The sequence below is a fragment of the Myodes glareolus genome, chromosome 15 (assembly GCF_982192425.1).
Source record: "Myodes glareolus chromosome 15, mMyoGla1.1, whole genome shotgun sequence".
Taxonomy (NCBI): Eukaryota; Metazoa; Chordata; class Mammalia; order Rodentia; family Cricetidae; genus Myodes; species Myodes glareolus.
The window spans coordinates 66,143,325-66,166,658 of NC_142040.1; the positions used below are offsets into that span (position 1 = coordinate 66,143,325).

General features: G+C 40.8%; 1 pseudogene; it reads right to left on the minus strand.

Annotated features, from left to right (window-relative positions):
* Window positions 1-23,334, minus strand: part of LOC125414936 (eukaryotic initiation factor 4A-II-like) — a 107,169-nt pseudogene that overhangs the window by 19,678 nt on the left and 64,157 nt on the right.

Here is a 23,334-nt window from a genome sequence, read left to right on the forward strand (position 1 = left end):
ATTCAGTCACTGATGTTCTGAGACGTGAAGAGTTATTGAGAACTACCCAGTGATGCGGGATGTCCTTCTGTATATGTGCTGCTTTTATTGGTTAATGAACAAAGCTGCTGTGGCCTATGGCAGGAGAGAATATAGACAGGCTGGAAGAAAATATACAGAGAGTAGGTAGAGTCAAAGAGATGACATGTAGCTGCCGAAGGAGAAAGACACCCAGAACATTTACCAGTAAGGCACAGCCTTGTGGTGATACACAGATGAAAATAAATGGGTTAATAGAAGATGTAAGAATTAGTTAGTAAGAAGCCTTAGCTAATAGTCCAAAGAATATGTAATTAATATTAAGCCTCAGAGTGGTTATTTCATAAGCAGCTTCAGGAACAAGAGGGCAGAGAAAACTTGTTCCAGGGTGACCAGTGGGACAGAGAATATCTAGCCACAACCAGGAAGTCAGCACTGTCCTTCTCTGGTTTTCACTGACTGTATCTCACATCTTTATAACAATAGAATGATCCCTTTAACTGTACAGAGGCAAAGTCACTGGACCAAATGTTTAGGTAAAGTAAGGTGAGAGAAGGTTCATGGAACCAAGAAACTGTGGGAGAGTCACTCAACATCTGTGCCTTGTTTGTAAAAGGTATAAAGAGAGACAGGATTGAGAGTAGGGAAACTTAGATTTTACTGGGTTGATGCTACCTAGTGGTATGAACTTATAACACACTTGGGTACCTATTGTGTGTCAGATATACTAGGGGGTGAAGATACAACGAGGAACAAAAACTAGACAAGATCCTTGCCCTGCTTGAGCTTATATCCCACCTGCAGGTTCATCTCACAGGAGCAAGGAAGCCTACAGAACCAAAGCGCTGAGGAGGGCTGGTAAGTTGAAGTGGGGAGCAACACTGCTGATCTGAGCTGTGTTCTGGAGGGTGATCTGTGGCTATGACAGTGAGTGGTTTGTCCTTTCACTGCTACGTTCCTTTGATAAAAGGGAATGAGTATTTCTATGAGTCATGCAGCAAAAAGAGAGAGAGAGGTCCTGATGCTTAGTTCTTCAGCTTCTGCCTTTCCAGGCCTGTTGCACCTCCCTCTGAAGTCCACCATTCTTGGCAGGTGGCACTCATCAGTATCCTATTCAGGGATCTCATAACACCTCATAATTGCTTTTTTACTTTGCCAATTTTAGGCATAAATCTATACAGCACTGTCCATTATTGGTTTCCTCGAAATCTGCCAATTACCCTTGTAACAATATTTTTGTTCCACTATTTCAATGCATACTTTGGAACATGCCATTTGTTTCTTGCTGGGCCCCTAAATTATTTCCTTGAAGACCACTGTAAAATCATAAATCTAATTCTAAACATTTTTGAGTCATTGTAACTTCCCTGGAATAACTGAACACTGGCTTCAACGCCAGTCCCTGTCCTCTGTGATCTTTTAGCAGACACAGAACTGAGGGAAAGCTTGAAGTTCTGAGAACCATGGATGCTCTCTATGAATTCATCCATGGTTCTGAAATCCTTTTAGCAGAGTTTGGGTGATATTCATATTTACTGGCACAGGTATTCATTCTGTGTTTTTTGAAATCAGTTGTCTCAACACCTCCTGTTCCAGGTGAAGCAGATTATGAATGCTGGTGTTGTGGTTTTAATGATAAAGGACTCCATATTTGCATATTTGAAGACTTTATTCTCCAGTTTGTAGAATTGTTTGGGAAGGATTGGGGGGGTGTTATTTTGTTGGAGAAGATGCTTCTTGGAGGTGGGCTTTGAAATTCCAAAAGATTTGCATCATTCTGAGTGTTTCTTTTGACCTCCTACTTGTGTGTGTGCGGGGGAGTTGTGGCAACCATTACAGTCAGCAGTGTCAATCCATGTGAAGCAAGAAAGAAGTTTAACACAACTCAAATCAGTAGCCAGTGTTGGTTCAAACTTCAAGAGTCTTGCAATGAGATTTTATTTCAGGCATATGTAAGCCCAGTGAGATTTGGAAAAAAAAAGTTTTCTGGTGATATTAGCTCACTCCTGTGTGCACAACAGTGCTTAAGACAAAATTGCATCAAAACTCTCTGCAAAATATATGTGATCTCTTCCATGCAAATGTTTTCTATAGATTGACTATATGTGACATCTTAAAGGTCTGGGGAAGATCTGGTGTGGCCTCCGTCCTACAGAGAGCACAGAAGTCACCAGCATACAAACCGTTCTCTGCTTCCATTTGTAAAGTACAGGTAACATCTTCCATAATGAGGGGTTCTACAGACTGACTGAGAAATCAGGCTGAAGGTAAACAATGCTGAAGATAAGGGTCTGGGGAAGATAGTGGTATAGATTGACTGAGATAAATGTAAGAGTCTGGGGAAGCTAAGTGTGGCCTGACCATACAGATAGTGCGGAGGATATCAGACAATTAATTACATCCATTCTCAGCCTTCTGGGTGGAAAACAGGTTATATACCTCTTTCTTTAAAGCGAAAATTCTTTTTTTTTGTAATTTTATTAAATTATAAAAGTTTCCATTTCCGCCCCTCCTCCCAACACCCTCCCACTCCCCCCACTCCCTCTCCTCCTCCCTCTCCATCCCTAAGAGCAGTCAGGGTTTCCTGCCCAGTGGGAAGTTCAAGTTCCTCCCCCCTCCCTCCAGATCCAGGAAGGTGAGTATCCAAACAGACTGGATCCCAAAAATCCAATATATGCAGAGGAAACAAGTCCCAGTGCCATTGTCAATGGCTTTACAGAAAGACTCCGGCCAGCCACATTCAGAGAATCCGGCCACATTCAGAGAATCTGGTTGGATTGCGTGCTCGTTCAGTCCCAGTCCAACTGGCCTTGGTAAACTCTCATTAGATCCGTCCCCTTGTATCAGTGGGTGATCACATCCCTCGCAGTCCTTATTTCCTTTTTCATTTTCTTCCTCCTTCGGCTCCTCATTTGGACCTTGGGGGGCTCAGTCCGGTGCTCCAATGTGGGTCTCCATCTGTATCGCCATCCAGCGTGGGATGAAGGTTCTCTCTGATCTTGCCGTCTTTGCTCACGTTCTCTTTCCTTCTGCTTCTCGTTTGGACCTAGGGAGTTAAGTTCAGTGTTACGATGTGGGTCTCTGTCTCTATCTCCATCCATCGCCAGATGAAGGTTCTATGGTGATAAGCAAAATATTCATCAGTATGGTTATGGACCTAGGTCATTTCAGGCACCCTCTCTTCTGTCCAGAGAACAATCTGGGGATCTCCTTGGACCTGTGATCCCATTTATAATCAAGTCTCCTGTAAACCCTAAGATGACTCCCTTAGTTGAAATATAGTCTTCCCTGATCTCATATCCATCCTTCCTCCCTCCCCCCATCCCAGTCCACCTAGCTTTCCCCATTCCTCCCCTACTCCCTTCTCTCTAACCCTCTTCCCTTCCAACAACCATTCCACCCACCCATGCACCCGAGGTTACCTGGGACTCTTGTCTATTTCCAATCTCCAGGCAGATAGCTACATGATTTTCATCAGGTTCACCTTCTTATTTAGCTTCTCTAGGATCACGAATAATAGGCTCAAAGACCTTTAATTATGGTTAGAATCCACTTATGAGTGAATACATACTACATTCCTCTTTTTGGGTCTGGCTTACCTCACTCAGTAAAGCGTTTTCTATTTCCATCCATTTGCATGCAAAATTCAAGATGTCATTGTATTTTACCGCTGAGTAGAACTCTAATGTGTATATGTTCCACACTTTTATTAACCATTCTTCTATTGAGGGGCACCTAGGTTGTTTCCAGGTTCTGGCTATTACAAATAGTGCTGCTATGAACATAGTTGAACAAATGCTTTCGTGGTATGATAGGGCATCTCTTGGGTATATTCCCAAGAGTGGAATTGCTGGGTCCTGAGGGAGGTTGACTCCCAGTTTCCTGAGAAACCGCCACACTGATTTCCACAGTGGCTGCACAAGTTTGCATTCCACCAACAATGGATGAGTGTTCCCCTCATTCCACATCCTCTCCAGCATAGGCTATCATTGGTGTTTTTGAGTTTGGCTATTCTGACAGGTGTAAGATGATATCTCAAAGTTGTTTTGATTTGCATTTCCCTGATCGCTAAGGAGGTTGAGCATGACTTTAAGTGCCTTTTGGCCATTTGGAGTTCATCTGTTGTGAATTCTCTGTTCAGTTCAGTGCCCCATTTTTTAATTGGGTTAATTAGAGTTTTAGTGTCTAGTTTCTTGAGTTCTCTGTATATTTTGGAGATCAGACCTTTGTCTGATGAGGGATTTGTGAAGATCTTCTCCTAGTCGGAAGGTATCCTTTTGGTCTTATTGACAGGGTCCTTTGCTTTACAGAAGCTTCTCAGTTTCAGGAGGTCCCATTTATTCATTGCTTCTCTTATTGTCTGAGCTCCTGGGGTTCTGCTTAGGAACTGGTCTCCTGTGCCTATATCTTGTAGACTACTTCCCACTTTCTCTTCTATCAGGTTCAAAGTGGTCAGATTAATGTTGATGTCTTTAATCCATTTGGACCCGAGTTTTGTGCATGGTGATAGATATGGATCTATTGTCATTCTTCTACAGGTTGACATCCAGTTATGCCAGCACCATTTGTTAAAGATGCTTTCCTTCTTCCATTGTATGCCTTTAGCTCCCTTGTCAAAAATCAGGTGTTCATACGTTTGTGGGTTAATACCCGGGTCTTCTATTCGATTCCATAGGTCGACTTCTCTGTTGTTATGCCAATACCAAGCTGTTTTCAATACTGTTGCTCTGTAATAGAGTTTGAAGTCAGGGATGGTAACGCCTCCTGAAGTTCCTTTATTGTATAAAATTGTTTTGGCTATCCTGGGTTTTTTTTTGTTTTTCCATATAAACTTGATTATTGTTCTCTCAAGGTCTGTGAAGAAGTTTGATGGAATTTTGATGGGAATTGCGTTGAATCTATAGATTGCTTTTGGTAGAATTGCCATTTTTACTATGTTGATTCTCCCAATTCAAGAACAGGGGAGGTCTTTCCATTTTCTGGTATCCTCCTCAATTTCTTTCTTCAAGGACTTAAAGTTATTGTCAAATAGGTCTTTCACTTCCTTGGTTAGAGTTACCCCAAGATATTTTATGCTATTTGTGGCTATCATGAAAGGTGATGTTTCTCTGATTTCCCTCTCTGCTTCTTTATCCTTTGTGTATAGGAGGGCAACCGATTTTTTTGGAGTTGATCTTGTATCCTGCCACATTTCTAAAGGTGTTTATCAATTGTAGAAGTTCTTTGGTAGAGTTTTTGGGGTCGCTGATGTACACTATCATATCGTCTGCAAATAACGAAAGTTTAACTTCATCCTTTCCAATTAGAATCCCCTTGATCCCCTTATGTTGTCTTATTGCTATTGCTAGAACTTCAAGCACTATATTGAAGAGGTATGGAGAGAGTGGACAGCCTTGTCGTGTTCCTGATTTTAGTGGAATGGTAAAGCGACAATTCTTCATGTTTAACATTCCTAGGTTCCCTAGTGCTTATGTGTGAGCATGGGACCTAGTGTTTCCTATGCTTGGGGATCAAGACGTAAGCTTTTAGTTGTTCCTGCCACCTTGTCTTTTCTCTGCCACCATGGACACTAACCCTCTGAAATTGTAAGCTCCAAATTAAGCAGTTTTTAAAAGTTGTATTGATAGTGATGGTTTACCACAGCAAAAAAAAGTTACTAAGGCACCTGAAATGTCATGTTTGTGAGAAGATGAGCACCCCACTGAGAAGGGTTGCACATGCCCAAGCTTGGAGATCCCAAATCAAGCATTTTAATGAAGAAAGGGAGACTCTGCTTTCATAACATCACATGGCTCCAGTGCTAGCTGGTGAATCTTTGAGATAAGGGGAAACAAACACCAGCCCTTGAGAATCCATATGAAACGAGATCTTGAAGACTCTGTTGATATCTAAGTTAGCCGAAGGAAATGCCAACACTAGGCTCTCATTGCTATGCTATGAGCCATTGCTCACAAACATCCTCATTGAGTTGAAGAGCGCCATATGTCACCAAGTGAGTGGTTGTCAGCTGCTTCCAACATCAGCCAGGAATAAATGCACTGTGTGACCTGTGGGTAAGAGTTCATATTCCCAATCTTCTACTTCAGAAGGAGGGCAGGAGAGGCTTGTGGAGTGCATGATTCACCTGTCTTGCTTTGCCCAGAACTTATATTTGGTTTCATTTTTACCTTTTCCTATTTTCAATTAATTTTAAAGCTAACATACAAAATCCTGAGATTCATGAAGACACATTCATGTATGTGTTTCATGTATGTGTGTCATCATCCTAAAAAATTATAGGATTTTACTATTCATCCCTCGCGGCCCCATCCCCATCCCCAGTTCCCCTTTCTTGCTGGTCCCTTCCTCCCTACAAACAGTTTCCTTTCTGCTTCTATGTTACACATATCCAATTATTCTTTTCCTGCCTTCACTTACCTCTTAAGATCCTTTCTTACTAACCATGATATTTTTTCCACTTTCAAGATCAACATATAGTAAGATTTTTTGAGTTATAAAGAAAAATGAAATATGACATTTACAGAAAAATTCATGGAGCTAGAGAGGCTTATGCTAAGTGAAATAAGTCAGACTCAGAAAGGCACATACCACATGGGTTCTCTCACTTGGGAAGTGTGTGTGTGTGTGTGTGTGTGTGTGTGTGTTTGCTGGTTTTAGAAGGGAAGGTCTTGCTTCCTGGGAATCCCTTTGGTGTCAAGCAGATCTGGGTGGCCCCTAAAAGATATGACATCAGCAGTCAAGCAGTGATTGCTTTTATATATGAAAATATTTGGATGCCTCTTTCTACAAAAATGAATGATTGGAAATAGTTTTGTTTTTAGTTTTAGTTTTTCATTTTATTGAAAATTGATTCTGATTACCATCTTTCCTCTCTTTACTTCTTCCATGTCCTCCCTTCTTCCCATCTCAATTCACCCACTTTCTGCCTCCCATTAGAAGGGAACAGGCTTTTAAAATAGTAATAAAACATGACAAAATAAACACAATAAAGTAAAACAAAAACTACCACATCAAAATTCGACAAGACAAATCAGCAGAAGGAAAAGGGCAAATTCTTGTGCTCAGGTGAGGCACAAGAATCAGAGACTCATTTTCACACTCAGAAATCCAATAAAAGCATTAATCTGGAAGCTGTAATACACACCCAGAGGACCTGGTACTCGTACAGGACCTGTGTTTCAGTCTCTGTGAGTTCATATAAATTTTGCTTATGTTAATTTAGAGGACCATGTTTTCTTGATGTCCTCCATCCACTCTGGCTCTTACATTCTTTCTGCCTCCTCTTGTCCTGGGTTCCCTGAGCTCTGAGGGTTGTGATTTGGTGGAGACAAATTTTGGGCTGAATCTCCCAAGGTCTTTCACTGTCTGAGTAATATCTGGCTGTGGGTCTCTGTGTTTTTTCCCATTTCCTGTAGGAAGAAGCTTCTCCGATGATGTCTGAACAAGGTACTGGTCAATACAGTAGAATGTCATTGGGAGTCACTTGATCCGTACATTTCTTTTTCTTACCAGAAGTATTTGGTTTTATACTAGGTCCCTGAGATATCTACTCTCTGTTTCTTGGTCATCCAAGCCATGTTAGGTAGGCATTTCATCTCAGAATGGGCCTGAAGCCAAATAAAATATTGGTTGGTTACTTCTACAAGCTTCGTGATCCCATTGCCCTAGCATATCTTACAGACAGGACACCATTGCAGATACTAACTAGCCAATTAAAGGGTTAGTGCCTGGCTTGGTGTTTGCATTTCTTTTCTAGCATGCAGAGTATGTTCCTGTACCTAAGATGCTAGAATGTAGGCGTGAAGGCTCTATGCATGCACCAGGTTTACTTCTCCATGTTCAGTGAGCTATGTAGGTGTCTTCATCAGTGTGGCCTTGCTGTCAGCTTGTGGAGAGCAATCTATTATCATATTAATAGCCTGGGTCGTTAGGAATTTCCATGGGACCCCTTTGGCCAACAATTCAATTAAATGTAACTTAATCCAGGTACTGGAAACCTCATTTGGTGACCAGAGATGGTCAGTTGGGGCTCAGTGTTCCCCATTATTTTACAATTTTATTTATATCATTTTCACCTATGTACATATTTAAGGAAGTTTCTACTCTATTAGGTTTTTATACTAACTCACAAATATCCCTTAATTTCACTCTTTATATCCCCATATTTCTTTCGTCAACTCCCTCTCTCCTCTCTCCCACTTGTTTCTTCTGTTCCAGCCCTCCCCTATTCACCCATACTTATCTATTCTATTCCCATTTCCTAATGAGATCTGTACTTTCGAGTCCCTTACTCTACAGCTACCATCTGTGATTCTATGGATTGTAGCTTTGTTATCATTGACTTCATAGATACTATCTACATATAAGCAAATACATACCATATCTGTCTTTCTGGGCCTGGGATACCTACCTACTCAGGATGATTTTTTTCTAGTTCCATCCATTTGCCTGCAAATTTCGTGATGTCATTTTTTTTTTTAAAAAATGTCTGAGTTAATGGCCCCATTGTGTAAATGTACCACTTTTTCTTTATCCATTCTTCCATTGAGGAATGTCAAGATTGTTTTCAATTTTTGGCTATTATGAATAGGGCAGCAATGAACATGGTTGAGCAAGTGTTTTGTGGTAAGATGAGGTGTCTTTTTGCTATATGATATAGCTGGATCTTGAGGTAGATTGATGCCCATCCTTCTGAGGGACTGCCACACTAATTTCCATAGTGGCTGTACAAGTTTGTATGTCTATCATTAATGGGTGAGTGCTCCCTTATACCACATCTTCGCCAGCAAGAGTTCTTATGTGTTTTGTTGATTTTAGCTATTCTGACAGGTGTAAGATGAAATTTCAAAGTAGTTTTGATTTTCTTCTCCCAATTGACTAAGAATGTTAAACCATTCTTTAAGTGTTTTTCAGTCACTTGGGCTTCCTCTATTGAAAAATGTGTTTTTCAATAAATCCATCCATTTTTAAATTGGATTATTTTTCTTGGCATCGAGTCTTTTTTGATTTCTTTTTATATTTTGGCTATTAGCCCTCAGAAGTGTAGTTGAAAAAAAATCTTTTCCCAAATTGTAAGTTGTTGCATTGTCTGAATTATGCTGCCATTTGCCATGTAAAACTGTCTGATTTTCATGAGGCCCCATTTGTTGCCGATCTTAGTGCCTGTGCTAATGATGCTCCATTCAGCAAGTCTTTTCCTGTGTCAGTGAGTTCAAGGCTACACCTCACTTTCTCTTCTATTAGGTTCAGTGTACCTGGTTTTAGTTTGACATCTTTGGTCCATTTGCAGTTGAGCTTTGTGCAAGGTGATAAATATGAATCTATTTGCATTCTTCTACATGATGACACCCAGTTTTAGCAGCACCATTTGTTGGAGGTGCTCTCTTTCCCCCAATGTGTTTCTGGTCTCTTTATCAAAAATAAATCAAATGCTGGACACAGTTCTCAACAGAACTGGACTGAATTCTGTACTCACTCTTTGTCTGTATTCACAATATAACAAGATGTGGTAATCCATAGTATATTTGTACCACATTTTCGACATCCATTCATCTGTTCAGGGACAGTTTGGTTGCTTCCATTTCTTAGGTATTGTAAGGAGAGCAGCAATGAACATGGCTGACCAAGTGTCTATCAACGCCTTTAAGCATATGTCGAGGAGTGGTATAGCTGAGTATTATGGTAGATTTATTTTTAGACTTTTGAGTGTTCTCTACTCTGATTTCCAGAATCCTCGACCAGTTTTCAATCTCATTATCAGTGAATAAGAATGCCCCTCCCCTAAATCCTAACCAGAATTTGTTTTTGGTTGTTTTGTTGATCTTAGCCATGCTGAGTGAGATAAAATGGGATCTCAAAGTTGTTTTGATTTGTTTTCTCTAATTGTGAAGGGTGGTAAATGTTTTTTGAGATATTTCTTAGGCACTTCTATTTCTTCCTTTGATAATTTCTGTTCCAATACATAGCCCATTTTTTGAATGAGTCACTTACAGCTATTTTTACTCTTGTTTTTTATTTCTTTATATATTTTAGAAATTAATCATCTGTGGGATGTATAGCTGGCACATACTGCCTCCTAATCTGCGGGTTTCCGTTTCACTTTGACTAGAGCAATTGTTTCTTAGCTGTACAGAAGTTTTTTAGTTTTATGTGATCTCACTTGTCAGTTGTTGGTTTTAATTCCTGGGCAAATCAAGTCCCCATCAGAAAGTCCTTTCCTAAACCTATAAGATGTAGACTGTTCCTATGTTACCTTCTAGTAGTTTCAGTGTTTTGGGTTTCACATTTAGGTCTTTGCACCATTTGGAGTTAGTTTAAGGTACAAGGCGCTAGATACAGATCTAATTCCATTCTTCTCCAATGTGGGCCACCAGTTTTCCCAACACCATTCATTGAAGATCCTGTCTTTTGTCCCCTGTATGGTTTGGTATTTTTGTCAAATATTATATGAAAAGATCAAATACTCAGCAGCATTATGGGAGTAGTAGTGAGTTATTTAATGTTCACAAGTTTATGTACTTATTAGAGATATGTTCACGGATGATTCTTAGTTTTATTGCAATATAATCAGATAAAATCTAAAAGGTTATTTCAATTTTTCTGAATTTTTCAATATTTGTTTGGTGTCGAAAGATGTTACCTATTTTAGAAAAACTTCTATGGGATGAAGAGTAGAATGTATATTCTTTAGTGTTTGGGTGGAATAGTCTGTAAATATCTGTTAAATCCATTTGCTGTATAATTTCATTTAATTCTGATATTGTCCTACTTAGTTTTTTGTTCAGATAGCCTGTTTAAGTTGTTTGAAAGATATTCCCCGCCCCAACTGCCAAAAGGTAGTGACAATCTTAGGAGGTGTGGCCTTGATGGAGTAGGTGTGGCCTTGATGGAGTAGATGTGGTCTTGATGGAGTAGGTGTGGCCTTGTTGGAGTGGGTGTGGCCTTGATGGAATAGGTGTGGCCTTGATAGAGTAGGTGTGGCCTTGATAAAGTAGGTGTGGCCTTGATGGAGTAGGTGTGGTCTTGTTGGAGGATGTGCGTAGCTGTAGGGTTAGACTTTGAGGTCTCCTTTGCTCAAGCTTCACTCAGTGTGTACTCAGACCACTTCCTGTAGGCTGCCAGCCAAGATGTAGGAATCTTAGATGTTTCTCCAGCACCGTGTCTGCCTGCATGCCCCATGTCCTGCAATAATGATAATGTACCTCTGAAAATGTAAGTCAGCCCTAATTAAATGTTTTCTTTTATAAGAATTGCCATGGTCATGGTGTCTCTTCACAGCAATAGAAACCCTAACAAAGACAAAAGTTGGTACCAGGGACTGAGGTATTGCTGTGATAGGTCTGACCATATTTATTTGAAGAATATGGACCTTGGACTGTGGGTTAGAAAAACAGTTGAGCGTTTTAAGTGTTGCTTAATGGAGCATCATAGTAGGAACATGGAAGGCAATGGTGCTGTGTGTGGTTTGATGAACTGTGGGTGCCTGGCTCAAGAGGTTTCAGAATAGCAGAACTTTAGTGTGTTGTCTAGAGATTGTTCTTGTGATATTTTGCTGAAGAACATGACTACTTTTTCCCTTGTTCATAGATTCTGCCTGAGTCTAAAGTGAAGAGATTTGGATTAATTCCACTGGCAGAGGAAATCTCAAAACAGCCTAGTATAGATTCTGTCATGTGATTATTAGTGCTAACTCTAATGAAGATTTATAATGAAAAAGAGCAAGTTGAGTAGGGTAAATTTCAAAACATACAATTTGAGGAGAAAAGAAGCACCAGGAGGTGAAAAGGAACTACGTTCTGTGTTCAAGGGGATAAACAGATTAAGAAGTAGGCATGATCCTGGAGATTCAGGGAAGGTTCAACATAACAAAAATTTCATTGTAATCCAATAAGTAAACAAACTGAAAGAAAAAAAATACATGTGATCATCTCATTAGATGCTGAAAAAGCCTTCACCAAAGTCCAACACCCTTTCATGATGAAGGTCTTTGAGAGATCTGGGATATAAGGACTATGCCGAAACATACTAAAGGATAAGGGCAAAAAGCTGCCACATTTCTATTGCTGTGAAGAGATATCATGACCATGGCAATTCTTATAAAGGAAAACATTTAATTCGGACTGGCTTACAGTTTCAGAGGTTTCCATTATCATCATTGCAGGACATGGGGGCATACAAGTAGACGTGATGCTGGAAACACAGTTGAGACTCCTACATCTTGATCTGCAGCCTACAGGAAGTGGTATAAGTGCCACACTAAGTAAATCTTGTCAAACAAAACCTCAAAGCCCACTCCTACCATTACAAGCTTCCTCCAGCAAGGCCACACCTACTCTAACAAGACCACATGTGCTTACAAGGCACACCCAGTTTGGGGTGCATTTTCTTCCAAACTGCCATAGCATGGGTTTTTAAAGACTGTTTGCATCAAGGAAACTTCTTTGTCTTAAACTATGGCAGATAGTTTTGCTGGGTACAGTAGTCTAAGTTGATAATTGTGTTTTTCTTAGAACTTGGATACATTGTCCAGGCTCTCCTGGCTTTGAAGTTTACATTGAGAAACCAATAGTTATTCCAACAGCTTTTTCTTTAGATGTGACTTGTGGTTTTTTTTTCTCTTTTAGCTTTGAATGCTCTTTCTTTGTTCTGTATGTTTTGTGTTTTCTTTATAAAATGACACGAAGATTTTCTTTTCTGGTCTTATCTATTTGATGTTTTCTGTACTTCTTGTATCTGTATGGTATGTCTCTCTTAAGTTTGAGGACATTTTTATCTATGATCTTGTTGAATATCTGGTCTACACCATTGACCTGTAATTTCTGTTCCTTATTGACGCCTATAATGAAAAGTTTTGTCCTTTTTATGGTGTATTATAGTTGTTTCATGCTTCTTTCCTGTACCTCTCCCATTCTTTGCTTGATTGGCTTAGTCTATATTATCCTTAAATCCTCATATTCTACATCAATTCCACTTGCCGGCCTTTCCATTGAGTTGTTGGTTTATTGCGTTTTTCCATTCCATCTTCATTTCAGCTTGAGCCCTCGTCAATATTTCTGTCTCCATATTGAATTGGTTCTCAAATCCTGGATTGTCTTCATCTTTTTATTCAGCTGCATGTTCATGCTCTGTCGGGCCCCGTTCACATGCTTATATTCCTTAAAATCATCAAATTGTTTCTGTCTTTTTTAAATTCCTTGAATTCTTAGAAGAAGTTTTTGATTGTTATTAAACATTCTGTGACCCAGGGTTCACATAGGTAATTCTCATCGAAGAACATTTCTATAGAACTGGTGGGCTTGTTTGTAATTCTATAATTGTGGACCAAGCATGTGGACTTTTTTTTTTGTTAGTTCTGTGTCTCATAGGGACAGAATAGACTGGGAAAGAGCACAGGCTGTGCTACCCAGGTTGAGCCTGAAGGCTGGATATAGCCAGGGTGGGATGGAGTCGCACAGACAAAGGCAGCTAAGTGACATGCAGGATGTCTGTTCTAGTCCAGTCCTAGAAAGTGAGGGTGGCATGACTGGGGAAGACCAGACTAGGCTCCTGTAATGGATGTGGGCTAATCCTGAGGGTGGTAGACAGTGTGTGGTGGGAGTGTCATGAAGATTCACCTGGCTGGCCCTGGAGCAAGTTGTGGACACTTAGGAACTCCCTTAAAATGACTGCTTTCAGCTGAATTAGCAGAATGGTTTCTTTCACAACAGTGAGCGGTTTCCCAAAGCAGGAGGTGGGTCTTCTCCATTCTTTTCGACTACATGTTGGGCTAAAATGAGCAAAATTTCATCTAAATCTCAGGGTCCTCTGCAAAGCCATGTGTGAGAATTTGCATGCGTCTTATCGAATGTTTTTCAGTGAAGTGTTCTGTTTGTTTTACAATATGCCATTCTCTCACTCAGGATCAATTAATGTGAGCGTCAACACAACTTTTATATATTCAGCTACCCCTTTAAACATGATGAAGAGAATTAATCCTTGAAGTCTAATGTCATTACCCTCAGGCTAAACTGAATTTTCCCAGAGGAGATGTACTTGATTGAGATCCCCAAATTGTCAGTCAAATGCACATGCTCTCTCTCTCTCTTTTATTTTGTTCTTTCATGCTCTCCACTCTCTACCCCTCCCCCAGGAGCTGCAGTAGGTTTTCTCCCATCTCAACAGCTGCTGTGGGCTCCCAGACTCCCAGGCTCCCTAGGGTAACTGTACCACACCCTGCCAATTCCACACGTGCTGACTCATGACAGGATGTGCTGAGGCTAGACATCACCATAGATTATCAGGTCTCCTTTTGTGCCCTTGAGACAACAGCATACTTTATCTCAATGAGAAGTTCTCAGCCCAAGACTAAGGGGAAGCTAATGTATGACAATTACTCTCTCAATTGTATTTTGCTGCTGTCTTACCCCCGACTCTTATCTGCTTCACTGTCATTCAGCTTCATTGGGAATGATGGAAAATAGTGACCTATTGGAAAGACAAAAGAAAAAGGAGGGTGGAAGTGGAGCAGGGTAGGAGAGGAAGGAGAAAGATGGGAAATGACAAGAGGGAAAGAAAGGCAACACAGATCACAGCGTTAAACCTCATCACACACAGGAAATGGCCTCAAGACAGCTGGAAGCAACTGAGAAATTCATCTGCCAAAGTCACTGACGTACAAATTTGAATTCCAGTACTCTGTCTGAAGGCCTTCCTCTTCATTTTGAGTGAGTGCTCCCAGTATTGTGAGTGAGTGCTCCCAGTGATTGGAATGCACATCATGCCGTCACTCACAAAAGACTTATTCCAAGGACTGACCTCTACTTAAGGTTGAATGGAGATTTCTCAAATCCTTACCCAGAAAAGCAGCTAAATTACACCAGGAAGAGAAAAATCGCTCATACTTCTAAATCTGTATATAAAAATGACAAACTCTCAGCATCAGCAGACCATAAGACCGTTTATCTCAACCTCATCCTTTACAGATAAAGAAACAAGATACAAACATTTTGAGTACATAGCAGTTTGTCAGAAGAGACCGGAATAGAGAGTTTTCTGTGGAGCTACGAAAAGAGGGCTGAGAAGAACAGAATCAGAAGGGAAAAGACTAGATCTGGTTGGGGAAACTCATATTAATAATTCATTCTTTATTTGTGTTGTTCAGAATTTGAGAATGCTTTTTGATAAATTATTCATGGGAGAAGGTAAAGGAAACATCCCATGCTACAGTACTCCGATCTTATCTTTTTTGAGAAAAGCCATTTCCTGAGTCAAGCTCAGGGCAGTGACATTAGTCCATTAAGCTCTTTGCATATATCCAGTGAGCATTTTTCATGACACGCTGAAATGCCCTGGAGAACACAGCCAGTCTCTCCTCCAGGGGCTACTGTAATAAACTTGAAATGTTGCCCTTTGGAACCTAGCGGATGACTCCATCTAAGGCTGCAATGTCAGGAATGGAAATCACCAAGTTCAACGGACCTCCATGAAAGTGGGTACGGAGTTCTTCCCAAAACTTATCCATTGTAGCACCCACAATGCTTCTCTCCCGTCAGTAGGTGCTCATCATAAGGCCTGAAGAGCAAAGAGTGAAGTAGATTAGTAAAGGAAATCTGGGGGCCCCTCTCGGGGCATGTAAAAATCTTCCAAATACACAAAACAATGTTATTTGAAAGATTAACATTTTAAGTTAATTAATTTTGACAATTTAATTTACGTATATAATATATTTTGATTATGTTCAAACCCTTATTGCTTTTCCTGTTCACCCTCCTCTTCAATGAACCCCGCCTTCTTCCCAGCTAGGTCCCTACTCTCATCTCTTTCTTCCTCTGGGTCGTTGTCTCCCTACCTTTTTCTTTGCATGTATGTCTGTGTTTGTATGTGTTTCGTGTAACCCACTGAGTAATTATGGTTTCTTGCATGAGCATGGGTGAGGGGTTATTGGAGCAGGGACGACTTATCAGTGCCTACACAACTAAAGAAAATGTCTCCCCTTCCCTAGTCACCATTAACAGCCTACCCTCACGAGTCTCTCTCCCATCCATGACAGATTGCAGACAGGTTCAAGCTTGTGCAGGTAACCACAGTCATTTGAGTTCCTGAGTGCAATAGCAATGCCAACTCTAGACGACATTTGCACAGCATTCCTCCGGGGACATGCAGTCTTTCTGCTCCATCTTCTATTACGTCCCATTCCTTGAGCTTTGAAGGGGTTGATATAGATACCCCATTTGGGGCTGAGCGCTTATAAGTCACTTGTGACTAGCACTTTGCCCAGAGTTCCGTGTCTCTGCAGTACTTGCTACCCCCTGCCAAAAGAAGATTCTCTGACTGACATTGTCCAGCGTAGTCTGGAGAATCATCTATTACAGCCATTCTTCTGGGTTTTAATGAGTGGACTCATTAGGCGGCGAATAAAAGAATAGATACCAAGTGGCAGACAGACAGATGGATAGGAAAACATCAACTCAGGTGTTTAAAGTATCCAGCGGAAATCAAATAGGGAAGTCTCTTTAAGGCAGCCAGCTGGAGTTCCCACGGAGAGTCCTTAGTGGAGCAGAATCACAGTTTAGTTAGGACTCCTAAATAAAAGAACAAACAGTGACAGACAGCGATCATATCATCAAATCTCGTTAAATCAGGTACGTATGTCTGTCAGAAACCAATGAGGGAAGCTGAGGAAGCTGGAGTTCCCGATCGAGTCTTCTCTCTGTGGATGAGCGGCTGATGGTTGAACTTTTGGATGCTCTTTCCCACCGCAGGCACCTTTATATCATGAGATAGACAATAAGAACCTCTTTTGGAAAGAAGAGTTCCTAAGGTTCATCTCAGGAACTTGTGGTTTTATTCTTGGACTGTTTGTTTTCTTTCATTTTGTTAATGAGTGAGGGAATTCAACCCATCCCCGGATCAAGGGCTTTGGAAGACAATTTGAGACAGACATGCTTAGTTTTGAAATGGTTCTTGCTTCCAGAGCCTGCTTTGCAGTGATCACAAACCACACATGACAGTTGACCAGTTCAATACATACTATAGGCACTGAGGTATTGGTATAGGCATCAATATTTAAAGGACATTTTATTGGGCACAGCATGTCTAGTTAGCATACAACAGCACTAGCCTTTCCCTGTGGCTGATGACTCTTCTAGATTTTTATCTGGATTACAGTGCGGGCATCAATTGCCTCCTTTTTAACATGTCCCAGATTTAGCCAGATTGCTATTGGTTGCTCATTAACAGTTGGCTTTTAAGGCCATTAGTTTTGGAAGGCTGTGCATTGTATTTGCTGTTAAGGAAAGCCAACCCCCCAGTTCTATTAGACTGAAATTGTATGCAGAGTACCTGCTACTAGGTCAAGTTAGGAGTGAGTGCTACTCAAAGATGTGGCAGAATGTTAATAAAAATCTTAAAAACTTTAAAGGAAATAGAATTCTTTCCTTTTCACGTGTATGGATATGTGACGTGTGTATAAATATGGCGTCATGTGTGTGGACTCATCTAGATGTGTTTATTAAGGACAAACATGGATGTTAGGTATCTTCCTCGGTGGCTCTCTACCATATATGCTGAGGTACAGTCTCTCTCTTGAGCCCAGAGTTTACCAGTTCGGCTGGTCTGGTTAGCTGGATTGCTCCTGGGGTCCCTGTCTCTACTTTCTAATTCTGGGGTTACACGTTGGCCAGCAAGCCTGCCCAGGTGCTGGGAAGCTGAACTTGGATTCTCAAATTGTCATGGTAATACTTTACACTCTCAGTCAATTTTTAAAATATTTTTCAGAAATAGAGAGAGTCCTTAAATGAAAGAAGACAAATGTCTTAATCCATGCTATCAGAGAAACAGCCGAATTTCTTCCTTTAATGTGGAAAATTAAGAAATAAGACATAGGAACCCAGTACCGTGTGTGAGCTGGGGCTGGAGCTGCATGTTAGCAGCAAACAGGTTCAAAAGATTGCAAACAGGTTCAGCTAGTTCTCTTTGGTCTCTGCGTCTCCCTCTCCCCCATCCCACCTCCTTCTCCCTTCTCATACCCCTAGTCAATGAGTTTACGAAGCCAGGCTTGAATTTCAGCCAGAAATATCTGAAAATGCTGTCTCATGTCGCCAGGATCTATACGGAGGAAATTATCCAGACAGCAGATGCTTCTGAGGGAAGCAGAGCGCACTGAGGCTTTGGCAAGGAATACCTTGTGGGATTTAACACAGTGCTTCCCATAAATATCACCGTGGCAACCAACCAAAAGTAGGATGTACCTGCTTTTCAGCATTAGAAAAGAGCCCTGTGTACATTTTTGTGTAGCTGTTGTGTTTGGTCTGTGTGAGATTGATGTGCTCAAACAAACAGGGCATAAATCACAGAAGGACTGGTGTACGCTTTTGTCAAACATACATCATGCTTGACAAAACCAAACCAAACTAAAATCATTTCCCATGTAAGACTTTGATTTCAAACATTTACTTTTCAAATAGAGCTCTCCTCGGCACCGAAAATCCTTTGCTTTTCCTTAGCTGTGTGGAATTCTCTTTTTGATAGAAGAGTTTAATGTGGTCCCCTTTGAGACTTACTATATTTTAATGATGCAAACTTGCAGAAAATGTGTTTAAAACTGTTGCTTTTGTAATATGAAGTGAAAACGCTGAATATGTCTCTCCTTGGGGTAGAATTTCTTGCACTCACTCCTCCATTCATGCATTTACCATCTCTTTCATTCAGTTTACTTTGTTGCACACCTGGCAGGGTTTTAGGCAGTGGGAGGTGTAGCTCAGTTGGCGGAGTGTTTGCTAAACATGGGCAAAGCCCTTGACTTGAGCCCAGGGACTACATCAAGCAGCCATGATCCTGCGTACCTGTAATCCCAGGTAATACTCAGAATAGAGACTGGGTGATTAAAGTTCAGAGTAATCCTCAATACAATGAGATTGAGGCTAACCTGGGATGCATGAGTATCTATTAGATAAAAGATGCAGATAGTTTATCTTATAGGAGCCTTGAATAAGGGTCACTTAGCATTGCCAGCTGTATCTGGTGGCACGATGTGTGTCAGAGACATGCAGGGAGGGAGAATGAACGCAACAGCGGCTTGGGTAGAGAGAACTACATAGACATTTCTCCAGGACATAAACATGGCATACACTTTACCCATTGAGAATACATTTTAAAAAAATGTTCAAGTTATTGGCCATGCAAAATTTAACTGCTTACTAATTTTGGATAGAACCCTTGTCCACTGAGCACTCATTCTGGTAAGTCAGCTGTCTTGGGGCTTGGGAAACATTCAGAAAGAGAAGCAATAAAGGGGCCTGTTGGCATGTGCTTGCCCTGGCAGAGCTTGCAATGGAAACAAAGACGTGAATAATTAAAGGCTACATCACAATAATTATATGAGGGAGTTTTAAAAATGCTTAATATGCAATATGAAAGAAATGCTGTCCTCAAGTCAGCCTCAAACTCTGAAGGTTCTGACCCGGGAAATGCTTCATCTGGTTCTGGTAGAGGCGACCCTCTTCCTCCTCAGTGACGGATGAGTTGGTTGGTTATTCTACTGCTTGGACAGGGAAATGTGTTTTTGACTTAAACAGAAGACAATGTAGTCCCAAGCTTTTGCCAGTCATAATTTCACAGGCTTCAGGCAGCTCTCCGCACAGATATGCCAAGGGAAGGAATGCTTGATAGTTTTATGTCATTCAAATTGGGGGTGGGTAACCATGTCATGTGTATGAAAATGGTGGCTGCCGTGACGTTGGATTAAGTAGCTGTCACACTCCATCTACTCTGACTGCACACACAGCGGTCGAACCTACCTACCTTGTGTCCTTTTGGGCGCTTAACCTAAATCCCTCATATCACAACTGTTACCCTTCCTTCCCCCTTATTTTAAGATGTTGGCCTTTGGTTCCTTCTGTTTAGTAAATCTTCATTAATAGAATATCCAATATCTGCACTCTCTCGGTGGTGTGGATTATTCTTACTGTAAATTCTTGTGTGCTGCATTGAGTCCAAACATGCTGCTTGCCAATTGTGCTGTTTCTAAGATCATGCCCATTCAACTCTACCCAGGACAGTTTCATCTAGCCCTTTCTTGGATCCCCAAATCCTAGCTTCTCACCTTCTCTCAGCACCGGCAAACTAAAACAAGAACAAAAGCAAAATCAAGCAAAACCAAAAACCAAAAACCAAAAAAAAAAAGCAAAAAATAAAAAAACCCCAAAACAACCCCCAACCAACCAACCAAAACACCAAAACCAAAAGAAAGAATAAGGAAAGTTTCCACCACTTCTCATCTTCCACCTACGTCTGTGTTCTTGTGACCCCACCCTTTGTTCCAGATGAAGCAACTCTCTAAGGATTGGCCCTTTACCGCTGCCCAACTGGGAACACCGCTCTAGTGACTTCAGCACCTCTCTAATTCATCGGCAATTTCCTTCTCATTCCTGAATCATTTCCATCAGCACAGACGCGTGCTTCTATTCTCCCTTGTTAGCAAAAAGAAGTAAACTTTTGACCCAATTTCATGTTCATTATCGATCGATTTTTCTCCTCCCTCTTTCAGCAAAATGTCTTGAAGGCATTGTTTCTGTGCTCTGTCTCCAATTTAGCTCCTTTAATTGCTGAACACCAGTCAGATTTTCACCCTTTTGAATGTGACTCAATTGTTCCTTCCCAGATCAGGAGTGACATCAAAATTGCTAAGTTGCCATGTCCTTCTTTGTAGTTGTCTAACCCAACTCTTGGCATTTGACACAGTTGCTTTAGAAACAGTGTCTTCATCTGGTTCCTAGGGTAGCTCTTCACATCCATCAAGCCAGCTCTTTATCCCTTATCTTGGAAAATTCTGGTTCCTCTAGGTCATACCCTTTTACATATATGCTCACCAGTCCAGTGACTGACTCATGTCTCAGTGTAAAACACTCTTCAGCATCTCCTTTCAGTGGTGTTTAGTCCTTTCTGTCCTACAAACCAAACCTAATTGGTAGATTATAGTTTATAGAACACAACCTTTTCAAAATAATTTTAAGATATACTACACCACATAGGATTAAAACCACAATTATTCTGAGCATGTTTATCTCGTCAGTATAATAACATTTGTAGATTAGCACAGCAAATGTTCTGATCTAGCACAAGTCTAAATAACTATGATAATTTTGAATTTCTAATGAGCAAAAAGGATATTTCAAGAAATTCTGAAAGTGATAATATAAAATAACTGTGATTCTCTTCACTGCCAAAGGCACAGCTTTGAGAGCTTTGGGACTTACGTCCACACTTATAAAAGGTTGACTTGTGATGTCTTGACTCTACAATGGTACAAAATAAAATCTACACAACCACCTCGTGAGATACCCAATTATCTATTATAAAATGTGTTTGAGGCTGGTAGATCTTGCCCAAGTGTTGGCTCATGTAATTGTGGGTTTGAATTATGATATTTTCAGCTTGGAGTGGGCTTGCCAGGGAACCCATTCATGTACTATAGAGTGAAGGAGTGCTCGCACCTTACAAAAAAGGTCAGAAATGTTAGTGACAGGAATTTCAATGGAATAAATATATAGCTTACATTCCCCCTGGGTTTCACATCCACTGATCTCTGGAGGTTCATAGATTCATAGCATGTTAGAATATCATAACAGTATTGCCATGCTGCTGTTACCCCAACTTGTATCTGTAGGGAATGAAGACTTTCTCTCTGGAGTTTGGACTTTGTTCAGCTATCTAGTAGATACCCCAGCTTGCTATTTAGTAAATATCTCAGGTTAGGTCCAAATCAGTCTCTTGGCTCTCTGCACTTGCTGTTTTGTGCTTAAATTTTTTTCTGTATGATCCTGTTCCCTAATTTGGTCATAGAAAAAGTTTCTCATTTTTTACCTTATTTACGTGCACATATTCAAAGTTGCTACCTTCCACTGTAAGTGGTTGAAACAGTACAGAAATGTCTTCTGCACCCCATTGGAACTATTTTGTCTGCAGGCTCCAGTGGCAGCATCAGTACCACCATCTTAGGTGCTGAGGTGACACAGTTGCAGTCTCAGCATGTTCAGCACGCTCAGATCTGGTTCAGGAAAATCTAGATGGTTCTTTCTACCTGTAGGGCATATTAAGATTCTGACTGCTTCCAAGGTCCCTAATGTCATTGCTGCTTTTTTCCTGGACTCATAAAAAACCCCCCTCACTTCAGTGTACTTGAAATAATCTGCTTTCAACAAAGCAACCAGAGTGATTCCTCTTAGATACAGGACCTGCTGTGATCACACTATTGGTGACACTGTGGATTCCCGTAACACATAGTAACCGTCAAGACCCAACTGTAGTCTTTGCAACACACCTCACCCTTCAGTTCCTTCATATACTGACTACCTCTCTTTCCTCAGGCTGTTAGACTCTGCATCTTAAGGAGGTGAGCTTTCTTCTGCCTCTACCTTTGCGCCTTTCCTCTTCCGTTAGCATGTGAAGGCATTACTTTCACATCTGCACAAATATCACTTTCATTCCAAGGCATGTTCAATACTCATCACTGAATTTTATTGATTTATTTATTGTCTACATTTGTTTCTCTCCTTTCCGTGCCCTTTTTATTTGCTTATGCAACATGTTTATTATTTTTTTGATTGCACTACTAAAATACAACAAGCTGCCCGACAGGTGGTATTTGCCTTTTTCATTCAATATTGTATGCCAAGTACTTAGTGAGTAGTTGGTAAATATTTGCAGAATGTGTACGTGAATGCACCGTCCTATAGAAACAAAATATGAAGCTCAAATGTAATTTTAAAAAATTCTATTAGCCACATTAAAAATTTAAGGAATCGTATTTATTTTAATATTATATTTTGCTCAACCTGCAGTGCCCATATTACACCTTCCCAATGCAGTGGGGATTTGGCACGCCCAGTACATCTCAGTTCACACATATAACAAATAACTGCAGAGCTTCTTGTGGTCCAAGTGTCCTGATTATATAGGCTGGGTGACATTGCCTAGATTTGAATGCACACAAGCACACATTGTATTTGATTGTGACTGTTGTCCACAGGCTCCTATGTCTAAATATGTGGTCCCCAGCTGATGGTACTTTCTGGGAAAGTTGTGCAGTTAGGTGGTGAATTCTCACCGGAGGAAGTGACTTACTAGGGGCAGATCTTGAAGCTTTATAGAGACACTGCCTGCTTTTACTCTGCTTCCCGAGTACAATGCAGTCTGACCAGCCTCCTTCCTGTCCCACAGGCAAGTTTTCCCTGCCTGCTGGCTTTCCTTCCCTGCCATGTTGGACTGTATCCCTCTGGAACTGTAAATCGAAATAAATTCTTTCCTACCTGGGTTGTCTTTGTGAGAATATTTAGTGAC